Here is a 23,576-nt window from a genome sequence, read left to right as displayed (position 1 = left end):
AATTATCAATGTGCTTACTTAGCTTGATCGTATGACACTTTTGGACTTGAATATGTTGTTTACGCACACGGATCCTGCCTTTCAAAATTTCATCTCATGCAAAACTGGTCGCATTCTTTACAAGTTATGATGTATATGTATTTAAGCTCACTTGGGCTGAAGCTCAATTAAGCTTTTCTGATTGAAGAGTGTCCGGTGTCTGTTTGTTTGACCGTCTGTCTTTCTGCCTGAAAATTTGAAACTTAGGTGAAACCTTCTTTATATATTGCAGATTTCCTTTTTTTTAAATCAGGACCTCCTGAGATTGGGTTGGACCACAATAAGGGATTAATTTTTTAAATAGGAATATACAGAGGGGAAATATTTAAAATCTTCTCAAGTACAGCAAAGCCATGATTAGTCATGTTGAAATAGAAGCATTCTGAGATAGTGTAGATTCAGTTTTTTTTCAAAATTATACACCCCCACCCAGGCATAAGGAGGGGAGATAATAAGGGATCAAAGTTTTACAAAGGAATATATAGGAAGTTTAATCAAACCATAGGGTTGGGCCACATAAGAGGATGAAAAAAAATCTGTTAAGAACAGTTTGTAATGAACAACATAGGCATGATTAGTCATGTTAATATGCAAGCATCCTCATGTAGTATACATTCATTTTTGTCCAAATAGTAAACCCTGATGGTAGGGTGGACTGTAAGGAAGAGTGTACTTTTCTGAAGGACAAAGGGGCAAAGGTGACACATGTGAGCGTTTTAGCGCATAAGCGTATTGTTTTGTTCGAATTTAAGCGGACTTGCTTGGTTTGGACTGCCTATTCTTTATGGGTTTTTTATGGCTGCGTTTTGCTGTTTATAAATTTAAACTTTGATATGGAATGTGACATAACTCTTCAGGATTGAATGAAGCAAACTTTATTGTTGTCATGTAAATTATTTATTTCGTATACTTTACCTTTCATTCAATTTTACAGATTTTTTTTTCTAAATAAAATTGAATGCAATTTATATTGCTTCGTTTTGGTCTAATTATCATTAGGTTTAAGTTACTGGAAGATTTATTATTAATATTATAAAAAAAAAAATTCAGAAAAAACAATCTCAAAAAATTAACTCATATTGCTTTAAGATTTAAGGGTAATGTTGGTTTGTGAAATATGTTTACCCCAATCTTTCAACAGGTGTCATAATTTCATAATATTTATGAATTCTGTAGAAGATTACGCCAGATGGGCCAAGTATAAAAAAGAAAACCTTGACACTTTGTCAGAATGGAATAAAAGTATCAAATGGATGTTGAATTCTCGAATTAAGCAATTGAGGGGCTATGTTGCAACCACTATTGAAATAACGACCACTATTGAAATAATTATTTCAATAGTGGTTGAGAGTGCATTTCAAAACCAAACACAGGTTGTAACCACTACTGAAATAACTTTCACTATTGAAATAATTATTTCAATAGTGGTTGAAAGTGCATTTCAAAACCAAACACAGGTTGCAACCACTAGTGAAATAACATTCACTATTGAAACAATGATTTCAATAGAGGTTTTAAATGCATTTCAAAACCTAAACCAAGTAGCAACCACTATTGAAATAATTAATTTACTGAGTTTAAAACATGATGTGTATATTTATGTTTTCCTTTCTTTTCTAGAAATTACATGTACCATTAGTACTTGGACATCTTTGATTTAACTGACGTACCTTAAATTCAAACAAAGTTGCAAATGTTAAATGCAAGCTTCCGCTAAATCTGGCAGTTTCGGTGAAAATCAAAAGGCAATCAATCACTTTATGCAAGATTTAAGTAATTTTTTTTTTTATAAAGGTTCATCTTCGCCAATAATTTTGAAAGAAAAGGATCATAGATATCGATAGCTGAGAAATTAGAATACCTACAATAAAAAGAACAAAGAAGACTGATATCCCTGTGAACAAACTATCTGATGAAAATATTGTTTTAATGAAAAGAATAAAGAATAGAACTAAATTTTCGCTAATATTCATGGGCTTTCCTACACTACAAATATGAATAATCCAACGTCTACTCGTTAAAGACATTAAAAACCAAAACGTGAAGGGAAGTTAGTATAAGCATTATTACAAGTGTGTGTGTTATTTCAATAGTAGTCAGACGTATATAAAACCGCTATTGAAATCATTATTTCATTAGTGATCGATATTTCGATAGTGGTTGCATGAATATTACCGCTATTGAAGTAATATATACTATTGAGATAATTATTTCAATAGTGAATGTTATTTCAATAGTGGTTGCAACCTGTGTTGTCTTTTGAAATGCACTCTCAACCACTATTGAAATAATTATTTCAATAGTGAACGTTGTATCAATAGTGGTTGCAAAACGGCTATATGAAAACAATCTATCCTTCTGTCTTCCACAATGCAGAAGTGAAACAAGAATTAGATAGATTACAAGATCAGTATGTACTGGTTCCAGCTGACAAAGTAGGTAACAACATTGTCTTTGTTTGTAAACTCTATTTTGAAGTAGTATTTTAGATGAACTAGGATTTAATTCTGCAAGGGGTAATCCAACTTATACGCATAGCTCCCTTTCTAAGGAGGAAACTCTTCAAAACCGTATGTCAGTTTTAAATTTTTTAAATATTTCTAATAATCAAAATGATTTTGAATTGCCATACCTATACAAGATTCCAAAACTCCATAAAAATCCTTACAAACAAAGATACATATATAGTCGGTTCCAGTAAATGTTCTACCAAGCCTCTTTCCTTACTCCTCACTATAATATTTTCAACAGTGAAAGAGAAACTTCAGGAGTACTGAACAACAGTTTATTCCAGAAATGGTGTAAATCAGATGTTGATAATTAAAACCCCAGGAACTTTTAAAAGATTTGAAATCACAAAATTTTACCAAAATCAATGGCATCAAAACTTACAATTTCTCAATATTTTATACAACCATTTATCTCTACGATAAATTAAAGTCCAGACTTTTTGACATCATAGACAGCTGCTTTTTCAAAAAAAAAAAAAAAAAATGAAACTCATAAATATACTTACCTTGTCATTGGTCATTTGCAAATTATTTTTTTTAATTCAGATTGTACACACACAAGTACTCTGAAGTTGATATTAAAAAGATGCTTGAGTTTTTGATTGACATTATCTATGTAGTCTTAGAGATCAGGTCTTCCAACAATCTGTTGAAATTCCCATGGGTACCAATTGCGCCCCGTTATAAGCAGACCTGTTTTTATATTCATATGAAGCAGAATTTATTCAAAAATTTCTACATAAAAAGAGGGCCTTCTACTCGACATTTAAGGGGATGAAGGACACATGGTCACATGACTGTTTAACTACGTCATAGTCTCCGTTTATATAAGTGCAAAACGTGTAAACCATAAGTTCTTGTATAAATTTTTGACAAATTGTTTCTACTTTAATTACCAACCTATATAGAAAAAAAATAATAACATTCTTGTAAACATTAACAAATTATGAAATAGTTTGATCCTCTCCTCTGTTTCTCTAAACTGCGCGTCCAACACGACGCTGACGTCATGCACGATCTGTTAGTACAGCAAGATCATACTCAGTGAATACAGGGGCGGTATTATTATGTAAAAATAATCATAATCAGTATATGATGAAATATTTTGAGAAACGGGGAACACAAAAATTATTTTTGCATGGCTGATGACGGAAATCTTATGTAGGTATATCTAATTTTGCTTAGGCAGCTTACGTGTGACGTCATAGTTGGTTTTTCCCGTACTCGAGAAATGTAAACATGACACGTTTTTGTCATGCTTATGTCTTCTTTAACGATGTCCTGTGCAATATTGAGGTCAGCTTCACCATTTAAAATTTTTACAGTTAATCAATAATGTGAAGGACTTGCATTTCAACGTAAATTTAAAAATATTGAATGATAGAATTTTTTGCAAATTTAGTTTTTTTGTTGTTTAAGTTGTCTTAAAAACTACGTAATTTTCCCTATCCAGATGCAGTGTGACAGAAGAAATTTGCTTTTTCGAATTTTAAACCCTATCCATACTCTGAAATATTTTAAAAGCTACATGTCCCCTTAAATATTTTTTATCTATGCTTAAAAAATCCAATTATGGACAGAGTAATGGACCCGAAAACATGGAGAATTAAAACTCCACTTAGATACTCCAAGACATAGTATTTGTCAATCAATATCTCTAAAATAAGGTAAGAAACCTAATGATTTAACTGTTTTAAGATATGTGGAGCATACTTAATTAGTAGTATACAAAATATGAAAAAAATTGAATGGCGGGATTTTTTTTAGCCCAAGGTCCTTCACCTCCTTAAATATCTCGAAACGTATTTTCAATGAACAATTGCTACTTCCAGTCATATGTCGATTCGATATATTCCAGTGAACGTGAAATAAAGACACCACAGAGTCTGACACATCTGTTTATATTTGGACATTTTACGAGAAAAAGACGTTAATGTTAACATAACAACAAAACTTTATGATAACCATGATGACTTTAAATTTTCAACTTTTCTATCGTCAACTTCAAATTTTCTATCGTTAACTTCCCTTACTTATGAAGAAATATATCCTTATCATCTGCTAATGGGGTTTATGTCTCCAAGTTGATTCGATACGCAAGAACATGCTCTACGTACGATCAACTTTTTAAAACAAGGCAAGCTATTAACCAACAATCTGATGAAACAAGGATATCAACAGTATCGTTTGAAAGTATCATTTCCCAAATTCTATGGTCGATACAATGACCCTATCAGCAAATACAATCTATCATTAGGTCAAATGCTCAGTGACGTTTCTTATACTAAGTGTTTGGCCATTTACACACTGAAATTTCTACGGATTTTCTCTTTATCCGATCATGACAAAGAAGCACACGGCAGGTTTAACCGGTCGACAGGGAATGCTTACACCTCTATGGCACCTGATCCCTCCTCTGATGTTTTCTGAGGTCCGTGTTAGCTCTGCTCCCGATTTGTATTGTTTAAACGGACTATGAGCTTAAATACTGTTCGTTATCTCCATATTTCATTGAGATATATTGATCTTTGGTTTCATTGAGCTCCTCGCTAATTATTGTTCATATTCCTAGCAAATTTACATAGTGTAAGGAGTTGATCGCGGGTTCGAATCCCACTGCCAGACGTGGAGACCGCTACTGCAGATGAGACCGTATAAACCGAGGTCCCGTGTTGCAATAGGTGCTGGCACGAAAAAGATACCTCAGTGCTCAATAGCCATGAGTGCCGAGTATAGGTCTAAATTTGCAGCCCTCCTCCGGCAAGTGGTGGCGTCTCCATATGAGTTTAAAAATCTCGAGAGGGACATTAAACAACAAACAACAAACATGCAAGACAAAATGTCAATTAATGAAGAAGTGTCAATGCTCAATTTTTATGCAGAAAAAGTGGAACACACATACCCACATTCTATGTTTTACATTTACCACCGCTTTTATCAATAATTTAAAGTTTCTAAATACAATACTTACCGATTGTATTTTAAATGTAGATATAAGGCTTAATTACAAGGTTTGAAAAGCAATAAGGTTAATTTCTAAAAATGAAACAAAAGTGTAAGGGGACGATGTGTATCTTCTTCTGATCCTACTTAACTGTTAGATTTTGAACAAATATATCTTCTTGCTGTCAGAAAAATACAGAGATTTTGAAATTCTTTTTTTATCACTGGCAGGAATTTAAACCTCCATGCTCGAGCATGTTTTCATTTTATGTATTATGACAAGATCATAAATGTAAGTAAAAGTAATAACGTATTTTTTGACAGCTTTTATATATATAGTACTAGCTATAGTACTAGTGCATCATGTAACGTGTCAAGGGGGTTCGTACTCATTTGATTTTCAGGATCTTGGAATTTGGGACTATTCAACGAATAAATAAATGAATGAACAAAATGACTGAGTTAATAATTTTCCTCTCTAATATGATTTGACTATATAACTATTGCACTTTAAATATATACAGAATTGGCCCTCCTCTTACTTAATAAAAAAAAAAGCTTGGTATAATAGGCCTCATTTACTTATTATGAATTTATTTACTTCTAGATAGAAGCATGCGTTATTCAGGCAGTAAAATCTATGAAAGAGACAAGCCCTAGCCTAATAAAGGTGATCCAACCCCAAAAGCATCGGTTACTGTGTTAATGCCTTATTCAGGACGGACAGTGAACTGCTTATTTCTGAAGTCGCACACCTTCCCTAATCAGGAAGAACTAGAGGTATTCTGAGCACTAAGGTCACAAAATGATACCCCGCTCCAATATGAGTAAAATGGCGAAAGACCGTATTTTGCAATTGAAAACCTTTAATATCTGGCTATGTAGAACACATAAAAAGAGATGCACAATGACACAATGTCGTAAAGATTGTGTGAAAGTATCATTAAAGTTTATTCATTGGTATAGGAGGAGTTGCGGATAAGAGATTGGTAACCCTAATATTATAAAAAGAATGGCAGTGTCCAGGTGTGCTAAGGGACACTGCCTTGGATTTCGACTTGTTTCTCCTATTTTGTTAGAAAAGTAATCTTTCTTGCACGTAAATTTTTACCTGCATCCTACATTTTCCTTTGTAAATTTGTTTATGAATTAGAGGTTTTGAGTTGCGCATGAGTCTCTTCGCCTTTCTGTACTCAAGTTTAGCAGCATGTTGTTCTTCTGTATAGCAAGGGCTATTTAGGCGAAACGTTATTTCCTTCGCTGGTGCTGCTGCCTCCAAAATGTTTCATAACTTTTCATCATAGGTGTCAACTAGCTCATCATCAGGTCTAGCAATGTTCAAATGAAGTGCTTATCTTAACGATGTAGTCACCAACATTTATTTGGCGAAGGTTATGATGAGTCACTATCTTCCGTTTTGCAGATGACAAGATAACAAATCGCCAGATATTTCCCTGAAGGCCAATCTTTGTTTTTAAGGAAACATCGGTCAACAACGACGGGCTCATCATGTAATAAGAAGTATTCTCCCTTAATATTACGACATCTAAAGTATGCGTGCATGAAGATGTTAGATTCTGTATTCTTTGAGATAGTTCATGTTCGTCAAAGGTCCTAAGGAACTCTGCAATATCTGAATCATTCATGTTTTTAAGATGAAATTTCTGGTAAAGAGTTATAAAAATCCCACAAGGGAGGAGTACAACACAAGCTACAGTATATACTCTTTCCATTCCTCAAGGAAAATTCTTTATATTCTCTTGACAGAGGTGGGTGATAACACAGAAGCATAGATGCGAGGTTTTTTATACACTTTCTTACACTCCGTGTGTTCAAAATGCATGAATTGCATCTCTAGCTACAAGTGTTTCACATCAATATGACCTTTATCTATTACAGATACGCCGCCACCTCTGCCTGATTCCTAATAGGTCTATGGAATAACTTATATACAGTTGATAGAACGTTACTCACAACACATTTTTTACCGTCAGTTTCTAGCCTTGATTCGGTTAATGCTATTAAAACCACATTTTTAGAAACCAGAAAGTCATACATTGAGTCCGTCTTATTCGCCGACCCGCAGTTAAGTCAGTAGAAACACATTGAGATTAAAACTTCGAATTTATCTGAAATCTTAACAAGGAAGGGTAGGTTGCTTTCTTTTGATATCAACCATCTTGACAAACTTTGCTTACCTTCTACTCACAATAGTCCATACCCGGTTCACTTCTGATCGTGCAAACGACAAAACTGTAAAGTCGTTTTTGTGTTTGTTTGTTTGTTTAACATCCCTTCGAAAATTTTTCACTCATATTTAGACGCCACCACTGACCGATGGAAGGCTCCAAATTTAGACCTGTACTTGGCACTTACGGCCTTTGAGCAGTAAGGGATATGTTTCATGCCAGCACCTACTACAACACAGGACCTCGGTTTATACGGTCTCATCCGAAGGGCAGGTCGCCACGCCCCGCAGTGGGATTCGAACTTGCGACGTAAGGATGAAATCTTTACTTCGCATACACTCTTACTACTATTACTGCATGTACTGCGCAACGCGGGCGACTTGTCACGTCGTAGATTGATCGATTTCAATTCCGTTTTGTTTACAAAGGAAAAATAATTTTCTTGCATTTATCCACGCCTTATTCGTCAGGGTGGTTTATCGTTGTGAAACAGATTTGTTAAGAAAAGTTTTGCTAGAGTGAAAACGACCATCGAATGTCTTACATTTGAAAGAGCTCGACCCACAAACCATGAAAAGTGGCTTAGTTTCATTTTTCTGTAATTTTACCAGAAAATATTCTCAACAATTTGTGCTTTCTGGAAATGGTTTTCTTTTTTAAATATCTTTCATAGTTTTCTTGTACGACGTCGTTAATTTTCATGCATTTGAACTCTAAAAATTGACATTTTTAAAAACTTTATGTGTTTTATAACACATGTGCTATTATGTGCATTATTGTTGTGGACGGGGTAATCAATTTTAATAAGAATATTTAATATTTTTATTTTAGCTTAGTCTCTGCTTTATCTATGGAATGCATAAATCAGTAGTTTAAATTTGAAGTTTGAAAAATGTTGCAACCAGGATCGAAACCGGCTAGGATCTTAGTACGTTACGGTGTATCAGCTTAACTTGTAGAAAGATCGAGCTGGAGCATTGGGGTTATGCCACTGTTTAAGATTCCTAAATTAGTTAATAATGTAAAGATATTGAGGGGTCATTTTACAAAATACAAAATTCATTAACATTATACTTCTGAACATTGGACTGGTATTACTGATGAATATTGATACTCGGCAACGAAATAAATCGACACCGATGGTACAGATTAACATTACACCGCATCTTCATAATCTACTCTGAGCTACACGTCACTTGAGCTAGGTGACTTGTTGAACAAGCAAGGAAGCATGACATGTAAAATATTTGCAGCAATTATCATTATCAGTACCAGAAGTGTAAGTATTTTGTTTATTTAAATTGTTATATATATCTTTTTCATATATCCCAAATCTAGATCTCATTGCACAGTTGTGCGATCATTTGCCTGTAAGTGATTTGTCATATCAGCTGATGATTGCACAGGTGTGCCATGTTAACTTTGTAGAAAAAAAAACAACAAGAAAACAAATGCAGTGTTCGTACTCAGTTTATTACCATTTGACTCAGATATGTTGTACGTAAATACAAAATCAGTTTTACCCGTACTTCTCTTGCTTAAAATAATCAAATTCAAGCTCTTGGCAATTTAATGTTTTGTTTACTAAATTAATAGTTATTCACTCAATGACAAATTATGTATATTTCCTATAATGTACATAATTCATCTTCTTATATATACTTTAACCTACCAAAAAATCCAACATATTGCTTGCTTCTCAACCAGAACCTTCTCATGATTCAAGTGTTTGCAAATAAAAAAAAATTATAAATATATACTAGTTTGATCTATAAATATATATAACTGGTTATTACGGGTTTTACACTGGCCTCCATGAAATCAAAACTATAACTGTTAACCATATACTTATACTAATTCATATCTAAATATTTTTGAATCAATAAATAAATACATTACTGATAAATAGGACTTTTTTTACAGTAAAAAGATTTCTATGCAAATCATAATAATAAAGTATTAAACTCTATATCTTGAAATAAAAAAAATCCCAACATGTGTTTGCTTTTAAAAATACAAGAAAAACAACTTACAAGCTATTTAGTTCTAGATAAAATCAAAGCAATTTTTGGCAGAATTTAAAATTTATTTTCTGTTTGATATGAGGAATTCTGTTTATGGACCAGCATAACCATGCAGTGCAGTCAATAATGAATATTGTTATACCTTTAAAAATTGTTTCTTATATAAATCTATGCTAAGAAAAGTCTGACATTTCCAGTGTTAAAATGAGCAGTCCATTGAAAATCTATGTTTGACCGATGAGTGAGATATTGGACCTGTCGATGAGCACAATGAGATAATGTGGCCAGGACCGAGTTTAACCGTAGTGCGGGTAAAGGAAATTTACATCATAGAAACCAGTATAAGATACTTGTATGTAAATAAAGTAAAAGGTATAACAAAACATTTATTGACTGTGTTCTTGGGCAAAATGCGTTTTGTTGACCCTCGAACCAAACTGTTTGTCTTCGGCCTAACGGCCTCAGGTAAACAGTTTGGTTCTTGGATGCGACAAAACGCATGTTGCCCCTTGAACCGAGTCAATAAATGTATACTAGTAAACAAACAGAAGTGTTCAATTATTTTCTTTATAAAAACTATATTTTATTTAAAATTGTAATGGACTGACTATCAAATGCCTACAACAATAGTATTATTTCAACCAGTGGTATTGATACTCATATTTACATGCAGATCATGTAAGGATGTAAATACGGTTTTATGAAGCTATAAGTACTAAAACTTGAAAACATGTGCATCCTATCTAGAATCAAATCAATAATTCACCTATTTTACAAACCACATTGTTTTATTCTAAGCTATAGTAAAATATATATAATGTACTGCAAGCATATTGTTATTTCAACATGTCAATACCTGTTATGCTCTTTTTCTCACTCTCTCAAAAAACAAGAATGTACATGAAATCCTTTTAAGAAAAATAAGTGATCCCCTTTATAAAGTTTCTGCAATTAAATTCAGGCTTTTTTCTTACTAGAGCATTATAAAGTGAGAGAACAGGGGGGTACATATACGAACAACAAAGGACATACTTGGTACACTTTTACTTCTCTGGTTCATTTTCATCACTGTCGCTAGAACTATCGGAGACATCAACCAATGTGGCATCCTCGACAAACTCCCCCCAGTCTCGCACACCCAGTCTCTCATCCTTGTGATGGCGAGCATATCCTAAGTACCACAGGATTACAGCAACATGTGAGCACATGCCTACGACACGAGCACCAGCCTTGCATTTACAGTACCAAGCTTTGATGCCACAGGCATCATACTGGACCCACAATAAGTAGCACCTTGCTGACACATGTCTACTTTGTATTTTGACTCGTAGAAGGCCTGGCTCCTCTCTGTGTACTTGGATACTACAGTCGCCTTCAATGTGCTCCTTAGCATAAGATGGTGACAGACGAAGTTGGTATATTCCACATGTGAGGGATCTGAGTCGATCCTCATCCAGGTGGGGGAAGTCTGGCAGGTTATTTATTTCCATCCAGCAAACGGAGTGTCGGTCAAGATGGTTGTCCTCAACATGGTGTTGTAGGGTATTGACCTGCTTTGATAGAAAAACCATTTTTGCACCAAGTGCCTGGTCCTCCTCAGTGTTACCACAAGCAAGAGGCTTAAGGTATCTGAAAGTAACCAAATACATTCAATACACTGTGAATACATTAAGAAACTATAATTAAATTGGCAACATTGCTTCAATCTATTTTTTAAAATTGAAAACTGAAAAAAAATAGTGCAAAATTTTAATATCCATTTGATGAATTAAGAAGTATAAGAGGCATGATGTTTAGGCCATAGGGTGGGATTTATTTTTGTACTTATCCGATATCAACTTCCTGTGTTTCCGTGCATCTGTCCATATTAAATTCACATCAGAGTGGGGGTATTATTAGTGAGCATTGGCTCACAGATTTCTTGTTATATACTGTGAATTGCTATACATCTGCATATGATATAAGTAACTTCTTACTTATTGCAAATGGCACATAAAATCCTGACAAAGTCTCCTATATAAGGTATTTCGCTAGAGGGTAGAATGTGCCCTAGATAATGCCATTGCTTGATCCTGGCATTGGCTGACTCGACAACCCACCGTATCTGTGGAATGATATACAGTAGTCTTAGATATCATATTTATTTCCTAGTAACTTTAGAATAAAATAAGAGATTATATTAAGATTAGCACAAATTATGTACATGGAATGCATTATATGTATATACAAATTGAAAGAGATGATAAATCAGGCAATACATGTACCTTTGTCACCAGTCGACTGGTGTTGGCATTCTCTGATGACATTTGTTTGTCTCCTTTGGCTAGGAATGATGGCATTTTGGCCTTGATCCCCATCTCTTCTAGGTACTCCAGAGAATCCCTAAACCCACGATCGACCACAAATATATCCTCCTCCTGTACCCAACTTTGAATATCTTCAATGTTACAGCGCATAATGTGAGTCAATATCATGGCGTCATTGTTCCTAGCGATGTAGGGGCCTAACACTGAAACAAAGTAACCTGTTGTGGATACAATAATCATTGGTTTCACGAGCGGCCTTCCCTTGTGGAGACTAAAAGATTGTCTCTGGAACCTGAAATTTCCACTTTTGTTAATATAGATATAAGTTCCATCAAAGACAAGTATTGCCTGTTGGGACACAGCATCACCAAGAATAGTTTGGGCCAGAGGTCTAGTGTGTTCTTGAATAATCTGTTTTCTGGTGACATGTCCAAATCCAAGATTTTCTGTGACGAATCCTCCATTCATCAGTGCTGTCCGTACTGACTTTACTGCTCTGTGTACGCTAGATTTAGAAATGTTGAACAATGTTGACAGAATGCGGTTAGATTCCCCTCCTTTTAATTTCATCAAGAAAATAGCCAATGGTCCTGACTGTTCTAACTGGAGTCAACTTAATTTTTCCCTCAACATGTGTCAGTAAGTCCTCAAAGGCAGCTTTTGATATTCCCAGCAGACTTTGATACTCATTTGTACCAAGACTCCCACTACTGTCAAAATCTAGTCTAGTTTTCTCTTTTTTTAGAACTTCAGTCCGCAAAAATTTAATAAGATGAATAAGACAGGATTAAGTTCTATCTTTTGTTGTAGATGGTTTGGACAGCAGCGAGCTCCAGAAGGGATGATGGTCTCCTTTGAAATAAAGATTTGATGTCTTACTTCTACTGGGACTACAACTAACTTTGGACCTGGGCGCTTGCAGATGCAGCATGAAGCGTGACCTCTTGAAGTGCTGGGAAAAGGAAGTAAGATGGATGGGGGGCTGAATGGAGGTGCCTTAACTTCTGATGTGGATTCTGGTGTTGGCCTGCTTTGAATCTGTGCCCTGACTGACTTAGATTTTTTCTTCTGTTTTGCATGATAATGGCACATACATCGACATTTGTTGCACAGAAAATCACTATCAGATGGTGTCCTCCCTGTTAGTTTGGCGATGATGGATCTATTTTTGGACGATATACTATGCCTGTCTTTCTGTCTTACTCTTTTTGGGCAGTTGAAACAGCCATAGTTTTTCGGACCTGAACCAGGCATATTTGAAATATTGATTTGATTATTTATTAATAATTTGAGTTTATCTTATATAGCACATATTTGTTTTAATAAAAACTGCAATTGAAATGAGTGTATGAATAGTATATATCAAACGAATTATATGATATATAATTATAAAGAATGCTCTTTTATGACCTAAGTATCTATCTCTAAAACATGGTACACTGTAAAGTTGTGGGAAAAAATTCCTATACATTTAATTTGTAGATATATGTACAAAGCTATGGTTACTGAGTGAATTTTATGTGGTCCTGATGATAAAAAAAATAAGATACTAGTAATCAAGTATCAGAATTATTTGGTTTCTTTTTTTTTTTTTTTTAATTTGGTCAATTAGATTTAATAATTTATATTACATGTAATTAATTAATTTCTCTCTCTAAAAAAAAAAAAAAAAAAAAAAAAAAAAAAAAAAAACAAATATGTACATTTAATGGTTTAAAAAGAATTTCTCATATATATTTTTTGTGTATGTACGTGTTTTTAAAATACTATTTACTATAAAACAATTAATACACTTTTTTTTTTTTTTGATTTTTTTCCTTAATTTTATTACATTTATTAATTGACTCATACCAAAACAAAAAAATATTTATGCAAATATATTTTAATTAGAAGGAATTTCCTATTCCTTTTGATTGTGTCAATGTGTGTTTTTTGATGCCAGCTGAGCTAATCTAAGTTATTGCCCTTTACGAATTTAAAAAAAATTAACAAGAAGACATTTTTGGCCATATTTTATAAAGTTATTCTATTACATGTATTATCAAACAAGATATATTTGTATTCATTTTACCGTAGATATATTCAACTAAAATTATTATATCGCATAACTTTGTTGTAAATTTAATTATTTACTTATACAGCACCCATCAACTATTTATCCTTAAAAAATATAATTAGAAAAGTGTTGCGATGTCGTGGCATTAGATCAATCATGTTGTGTATCAAAAATGTGGTGTGAAAGTCGTGTATTTGTGTGTAATATTTTCTTTTTTTTGAGTTATGCAAATATGATAACTGTAGTGCATAGGTGTGAATACTAACAAAGAATGTTGCGCAAACATAAGCAGATACACTCGACAAAATGTAGACTAGCTTCGGGAAACCATATAGGCCTAAAAGATATTTTAACACCAATCTGATTAAAATACAGATCTCTACATAGCGCAAAGCGCAGAGTCGTAGGGTCGACTCAATGGGTCGTTGGCAGATCTCTCTGCGCTTTGCGCTATGTAGAGATCTGTATATTTTAATCCAATTGTTTTAACACAGGCAGATTCTAGGTAAATATATTAAGACAATTAGGCTTTTTTGTCTTAGTTTAATTGTAATGAAAATTGATATTGATTTTCTGTCTATACTTATTTTATAACATTACATGGACAACGTAGCTTTACATGTACTGTAGCTTGAACGTAACAGAATCACATACAGAATTTTCCAATTCTTTCTAATTAATTTCCTTAATATTTTTTTAAACAATTGATTCATAAATTTGAAAAACATAAAACACTCACCTTTCTGTAGTATATCTTTAGTAATATCAACTGCTTCGAAGGGTTTATATGTTTCTGAGTATTACATGATTATTTTCCTGGAATACAGCTTCCAGACGATACTTTTGAAGTTGCCGCGCATATTCTATTTATTTTTTTTTTTTCGACCTGGTCACATTGTTTACGGTTAAATATTTTTTATCAGAAATATTTATTTGATGATGTATTTTAATAATTTGAAATAAATTTGAACCGTAACGAATGTGCTCTATGTGAATTTTAAGATCGAAGTGGGTAAAACAGCGAGATTTTTCCGGAAAACCCGAAACTGCATAGGGTTTGGGCAATTAGTGTGTAGTTATAAATATCCGGTGGGAGGGGACTATTGCATAAATTAATTTGGTAAATGTTATAAATTAGAAATATTCCCACAAACGTATTCTAAAGCTTTGTTTTAATTTTTCAAATTTGCTAGGCCAAAAATGGCACATTGTGGGTCGAGCTCTTTCATAGTTTAATAAGCACAAACTTAGAAATGAATTATCGCAATCCTGTTAAAACATACATACTCCCAATGCCAAAAAAATCAGGACAAATATAAAAACATTCACGTTTTCAAATGAACTAAAACGACTAAATAATGCCCATTGAGGTGGGAGTCGCCTTTCAGCGCTAATCACTACCCCGTCATGGCGTCAGACAGTACTAGATTTAGCCAAGGCTTTTTGATCAAGTCGTTCAATGGGAATTCTTGCCATTACTCGATCTTCAAACGTCAATTTATCTTAGCACAGGAATTAATGGAAACATGCAAAAAAAACCTTAACAAGCCAAAGCATTGGACCTAATTATTAACAAATTATATTACACGTTACATATCATTTGTCTATTCTCATATGCATCATTTATGTACATGTATACCCAGCAAAACAACAGGAATAAAGCTGGTAAGATCAACACTTGTCAAATATCCTTATCAGATTAACTAATAGATGTTTATTTTCAATGCATACAAAGTCTCTCTACATTTTTTTAAAGTCTACAATGGCATATATTCCTAACTTTGCAGACATTTGATTTATTCATAGTTAAAGAAATATCCAAGTGAAAGATAGAAGATTAAATATTTTGCTAATACATGTATATGCAAAGATGCTAGCTAAATTATAACAAGCTAGTTTATTATTTTAATAAAAATAGTAGTTATTATAATCCAAAACTGTTCGCCAATTGATGTCTAGATTGTTTTGTGTTGGAACTAGTTCTTTCAAAAGCACCGATTATATTAATGAATCAAGGTACAAGGCAGTTGCAAGAAATTTCACGGGGAGGGGGTGCAAAATCAAAAATTTCAGTAGAGGTATTATCAAGGAAAAATTCCTCATCAAGTAAAAAAAAAGTTATCATACGTAATCATTTACATGATTTAGGGGACACGACACGAACTTAAAGTAACTAATTTGTTTTCTATAGCATATTATATATTCGCAAAATATTTGGGAGGGGGGGGGGTCCTCGAGTCCTCCTCCTCTCCCCGGTTACTACGGCCATGAAAAAAAAAAGAAATTACAAGTAATACAGTGTATAAAAAATAAATTCAAGTCCGAGTTTATTTCATGCTGATGCCACTGGATTGAACGTCACTTGTTTCTTAGCAAAATAATTTATTTCTGGACTCAGAGTTATGTTGATTACGCTGAATTTAACTTTTCTTAATTCTTCGCATAATAATAATTTTGCTCACGTCAGAAAAGCTTTTTTAGAAATCTAATACTTGTATCACATTTATAAACATATCTGTCGTGATACAGTCAGGAATATTGGTACATGATTCAATCTACATATGAAAAAGAAATGAAAGCGCTGATGTTTTACTCATTATATGTGTTTTAATATTTTAAATATTTTTTTATCAATCACCAAACACTGATATCTCTCTCTATCTCTCTCTCTCTAATATATATATATATATATATATAGATCCTTGTTTAAGTTGTTTTTATTGTTTTTATGTTTTAATTTTTTTTTTCAGAGTTGAACAAAAAATGTAAGTATTTCATTTTCGTTCATTCTAGGAAATATATCATTGATGATTTGAAATTAAAGTCTTCTTTAACAATTATTAAAACGTATAATATCCAACTGTTTTCATTTTTAAATAATGGAAAATATTTGTTTAATATCTTAAGGCGTAGATGCAGTTCCTTCAGATCCCCTTGTTTCCTATCACAATGTATCCTGGGAAGAAGACATAAGGGGAACAATGACAGAATACACACCTAGTTTTAATTTGAAATGTAGCTTTAAACCTATTCCTGACAAGACGTTATATTATGACATTTCTTGGTATGAGGGAAATGAATTAGTCAATAAACAAACACTGGAGTACGACTCACTGGAAAAAGCCCTTCTCTCATCAAAAGATATAACAAATAAACAGAAAAGAGCCGGCGGCTCTCTGGTAGGTAAAACTATCTATCTATCTATCTATCTATCTATCTATCTATCTATCTATCTATATATATATATATATATATATATATATATATATATATATATATATATATATATATATATATATATATATATTAGGGATGGCAATTTGTAATCGGTTAACCGGTTACTCGGTCGGAACGATGGTAATCGGTTAGAAAAATCTGTAATCGGTTAGTCGGAGAAAAAATAATATATGCGTAAACTTAAACACTTTTTTCTGAAATTTTAATTTAAAAAATACAAATTGAAATATCTTAAATGTTAGCATTTTAACCTATCTATTTAAGCTGATTTGGAGATAATTAAGGCTCTACGGATTGACAAAGCGGGGGTAATTGGTCAGTTTTCGAGATGTTAATTGATGTTTAAACCCCCACGTCGTTACTCAACCCCTTCTGTGCTTCTTTAATGATTTTAATTGAATGATCGTTGAGTACTCTAAACGGATTATAATGTGTATCTTATCTCTTCTATCCCTTGCAGTTACCTTTCGAATTATATTATTAAACAAACATTGTAAATTAAGTGATAGTTCATACTAAGTTTTGATTGTGGTGACAATGCAGAATGGACTTGCATATCATCACTGTTTTCTGACATATATTTTTCATATAACTGATACTTCAGGCATGTTTCCTGGGTTTCTTAATTTCTTCCCCATTAAAATTGAAATAAAGTATATATCTGATAAAATATAAACAAAATATTACTAAAGATAATATCTTCATAGTCTTGTTTATTTGAATAGAGCTTACAATGCTGAAATATATTTAGAATTTTTGATACGATTAACCGATTAATCGGTCGGAACGTCTTGCGGTTAACCGATTGGCAATTCTATATTCGATTGCCATCCCTAATATATATATATATATATATATATATATATATATATATATATATATATATATATATATATATATATATATATATATATATATATATCCCTATTCTAAACCAGAGTTTTTTTTTCTTTTCGCATTCTTACTTGTTTCTGGTGTCGCCATTGTTTTGTTTTAAGATTTATTGCCTTGTTGGAGCCAAATATAAGGAAGATGGATTAGCCTGTAGAACTAAGAGTAGCCCAGTATTCTTTGCTGGCATAAAGGTAACACATTTTCCATGCAGAGAGGATTGGTTAAGTGTACACAATTTCTCATTTCTTCTTTATTTTATTTTTTCTCTTCGCAAATATTTTATTCTAATTAGTGATTTTTTTCCCATTATATAAATGAAAAAAAAATAACTTAAAGAGATTTCTTAAGAGGGCTGCGTGCACTGATAGCATAGCAGCATAACAATGAACAAAATAAGCATATCTCCTGGAAGATCTTCAAGCGTTAGCTTTGAGGGAACTAATCTTGTAAATGTGTGGAAAATAACATTTTCTGTTTTGTCAATTCCTGTTGTCACGGAAAGTGCGTAAAAACTTACAAATTTCAGGTGCGGACCCGGGGGGGGGGGGGGGGGGGCGGGGGGTTCCAAGTAAAAAAAAATTCCAAACCAGAAATATCTTGACAAGCAAAAAACAAAAACAAAAACAAAACAAAACAAACAAAAACAAAAAAAAAATTAATTTCCCAAACGTGAAAAAACCTATTTCATTGTGGTAATGGTGGGGTCCACGTTGTTTTCAGGAGGAGGGTCCAAAATCATTTTTTATTTACTCCTGCATATACTTTTAATAAATATGCAAATTCCAGGAGGGTCCAGACCCCCCCTTTTTTTTTTTACATCAGCGCATGAATTTGATTTTATTTTTAATGATATTGATAGTGACTATGGAGATTCGTCAACATGTTCTAAATAAACTTAGGCGGGATGTTAATAATTGCCCCCCAACCCCTGGAAATAATTTCTGGATCCGCGCCTGCATGTACTGGATACATACATGTACTTTGTAATAAATACAAGGGGTTTTGCATAAGCAGCTTCTGTATCAGCTTCCAAGGCTGATATACAAATCCTGAAGTGCTGCAGGGCTTATCAATACGGATAATTATATGTCACACCTTGTAGTTTTAATCTTGAAAGAAAACATCGATTATACACAGATCTATAAAATAATAGTATATTACAGAAAGATAAATTACAATGAACATAGTTTAGTTAATAAAAACTAAATTTGGTGAAGGAGCGGAATATATTATCAATTAAATGACAGAGGTAATTTGATATTTTTTTAACTCGTTTCAAATATTTTCTTAATGTCATTTGCTTTAGGTTTTGACAACACATATCAAAATAAAGAGAGGCGGCACTGCAGATATTCAATTGCAACTTACCGTACCTTTCGCTGAAATAATCACGAACTTGAACAAAATTATTGATTCTCCTCCTCAATGTTTGGACATCAGTCTTGCCCTTGCTAGTGGCAAGTTAACTTCCTGCGAAAGTAAAGATAGACAACAATGTGGTATTGAAATAAAATCGTACTCGTATAAAGAGCGTGCAAAGTATGCTACAGATGACTGGAGAGGAATCCACATCATGAAAATTTATAATACAAACGATTTAGACTACAAAAATGTAAACAAGCAGGTGACATTGCGACTTCAGACTGGAAATGCCAATAGGAAGACAAACAAGCTATTTGACAAAATATTTTTACCAGATATTCAGGCGAGATATTATTTTTTATATTTCATTTATATTAATATGATAGTTATTTTATGACTTCTTAGATAGTGGTTTTAATATATACATTGTAGCCGTTTTTATTTGCTCACCTAAGATATGTTCACCTGATTAAGCCATAGTCTCAAGTGAGCTTTTCTGATCTCATTTTGTCCGGTGTCCCATTTACGTTTTTTTTCTGTCGTCTTCGTGTGCTGTGTGCCATCTGTAAACTTTTCATATTAAGTCCGAGTCCTGAGTCACTCAGGCGACCTATTGCTATTCGTCTGTCGTCGTGCGTTTAGTACCTTTTCAGCTTCTTCTCTGGAACCGCCGCTGAACCATATGAAGGGGAACAAGAATTGTGAATTTTATGTTTCGCACCCCTCAGGAGCATGGGGGGGGGGGGGGAGCTAAACTATCAAAATTAATGCACTATTTGAAATATTCTTCTTTTCTCCTGGACATCAATTGCAAACAGTTCAACTGTTGGCATGATAGTAATAAGCATTGAGGACACTGCCAAAATTGTGAAATTCATGGCCTTAGACTATTACCTAGTTTTCTTGAGTTAGGGTAGGGCTCTAATGATCATATAGTGAAGATGCATAAAATTCTTTAAAAATTTTCTCTTCCTGTGTATACTTAGCAGATAAACGTTTATGGTTACGATGAGCAAGGATGCCTCTTCCAAAATTGCGAAGTTTGTAGCCCCATTGTCAAAGGTTACACGTCCGTCTTGCATTCAAGACTATGAGATGTGACTGGTGCCGACCGCCATCTCTACACTACTATACGGGAACGAGACCTGTTAAATATCATACACAGAATAATATAGACATACAACTTATTCCGTGAGTGCAATATGTACAATGCAATAAATGCTTTACTACACAACAGTTGTTACAGAACGTAGAACCGACAAATAAAGGCAAAACAATCCACCGTACAATTAAGACTCGATCATTTTCGAGTAATTATAAAGAACAGAACATAAAACATCAAATAGCGAATAGCTTAACAACTTTATAAAATATTAAAAATAAACTCAAATAGACTTACACTGTACCTCAGAGACGCAGGACCACACAACAAAATTCTAAATATTAAGTTAAACCCTCAGTGGTCTGTCATGTGTATAAGATAAATCAAACATATCTTGATAAGTTTTGAAAACTTCCTTCTCCCCGGACTGTCGTGTCCAAACTGAAGCACGGACTTACATATATTTTAACGGTCCAGTGATTTTAGGTATACAACGGGGTAACATGAACCCGATGAAAAATGGAGGCCTCCCACAGGTGAATACAAATTGCTTGCGTGTTTGATTATGAAGATTTAAATGTGACGGGGGGTCTATTGATTATAATAAAGTGAAAATGCATTTATTCTTTGAAAATCTCCAATTAAGCAGATAAGTAAAAGCATGATTATGATAATTAAGGATACCTCTTCCAATTTGTGAAATTTACGGCACTGGTCAGTCATTCTGGTGTAAGGGCGGGGCTCTTTTGACATTAATTCTTGGTCAATCTTCTTCTATGCTCCTGGGTAATAAGCAAACAAATTAAATGCATTGTTATGATAAGTAAGGGGACCTCTTACAAAATTGCAAAATTGGTCAGGCGCTTTGGTGAAGGGCGGGGTTCTGTTGATCAGATAGTAAAAATGCATTATTTGTTTAAGTAACAAATATTCTTCTGGGTATTTAGCAAACAATCTAAATGTATACTAATGATGAGCAAGGATTTCTTCCTATAGCCTTTGGGTTAGTGTTTTGCTGTTATGAAGGAGCTCTATTGATAATATAGTGAACATTAAGTCTTCTTCTCTACTCTTCGGCATCTAGGAGGTAAACACAGTTGTAATGAGCAAGGGTGTTTTTACCAGTTTGTGAAAGAGACTACTGGGTCAAGTGTTCTTGTGCTGGTCAGAGCTCTATTGACCTTGTCTTAGTAAATTTCTCCTCTACTAAGATAAGTTATTCCCCTTTGCTATTCACCTATGATAATAAATGACTGTAAATAATGTAATTGGTAGGTGAAATTGAATAAAGGAATTAAACAATAATTTTTAATGTTAAATGCAAAACAAAGTACTTTAATAATTAATGATCATGTGGATTTGTCAAAATAATAGATAACTAAACAATGAGACAAAATACGTTACACCTTTGTACTTGATATATTATTCAAAGACCAGGGGAATATAAATGGATTACAATAGGAGTGTATTAGTTCTGGCAAGTAAGTAGATCTACTCTATGATTTATTACCGAGTACGTAATAGACAAAATATTTTGTTGATCTCTGACGATCCTATTTTTCTTGCTTTGGAACAACATATCTCCATCTCTAAGTTCATTTTATTTTATTACATGTATAGACATCTATTTATCCTTTGCTGTGTTGTGTTATACTCAGATGACATGTAAGGTCTTTGGAACTCTACACTTAAGTGTTATATATATATATATATATATATATATATATATATATATATATATATATATATATATATATATATATATATATATATATATATAAAGCACAAAGAAATTCACTTTTGTAAGAATACAAATGTACCAACTTCCGCTTCAGCCCGGGGTTGAACTCTCGACCTACAGAATCTGTCTCCTAGCAGTACAAGAACAGCGCGCTAGACCGCTCGGCCATCTAAGCAAGCCAAAAAATTTGTCTTCAATATATATATATATATATAGGCCTCGTTGGTAGGCTGGGGTCACAAAAGGGGATCAATGATTTTCTTTGGAATAAAGAGAAAAAAGGAACCGTTAAAAACACTCCTAAAGAACAGCAGTGCATATGTTATAAGTCGTAAGTACATGTGTTGAAAGTAGGTATCCTTTTTTTGTTTGGCTGTTATGCTTTTTTGCACCTGAGCCAAGGGTTCTATGTTTTGATTTTATTACCGTCTGTATTTTTGTTTTACATTAATTTTTCAATTTCCAGAACCAACAAGGAATGAGGTATGAATAGATACAAAAAATTACTAAGGTTAAAAATCCATAAAATGTTCCTCGTATACGTAGAAATACTACAAATTTGGAAAATATGCTGTTTTTTTATTTCACTTTGTTCTCGATTTATCATATTTCGCCTAATTATTCCTACAGTGTGTAAAGGTGATCAGATGGTTATTTAATGGATATCATGCTTTTGGCGGGGGAACGCATATAATACAATTATAATACCCGAAGCGAGCGAAAAGAAAGCCGCAGCGTACATCGACTGTGTTTTTATGCTTGAATCTAATGCTCTCTGGTTTTTAAGTCTGAGAGTCCGAATTTTCTCAATCAGAGAGCTTCAGTTCTGTGGCTGGTAAAACTAATAATTTTATACAAGTATAATACAAGTAGTTTGTATATTCAAGTTTATATCTGTCCAAGTTTTGATCGAAATGTTGCTTCTTTAAGTTTTAAGAGCTAAAAGAACTCTATCCATTCCATTTATTTGTCGTTGTTGTTGTTTTATTTCTCAAGAACATAAGGACCACATTTATTCCTATTTCTAATCATACATTCATTATATTTTAGTCAAAGCATTTAAAGAAACAAAAATGTATCAAAATCAAGCAATAAAGTAATTAAGTATTTCCAACTTCTTCGGAGGACGTAAGTCATTTTTACTTCCATTCTGTTTCCTTTTATCATTATACT

This window comes from Saccostrea echinata, unplaced genomic scaffold, assembly GCF_033153115.1.
Source record: "Saccostrea echinata isolate AGI-Se365-2 ecotype Australia unplaced genomic scaffold, CSIRO_AGI_Sech_v1 ptg000065l, whole genome shotgun sequence".
Lineage (NCBI taxonomy): Eukaryota > Metazoa > Mollusca > Bivalvia > Ostreida > Ostreidae > Saccostrea > Saccostrea echinata.
Note: the sequence above shows the minus strand (reverse complement) of the source record.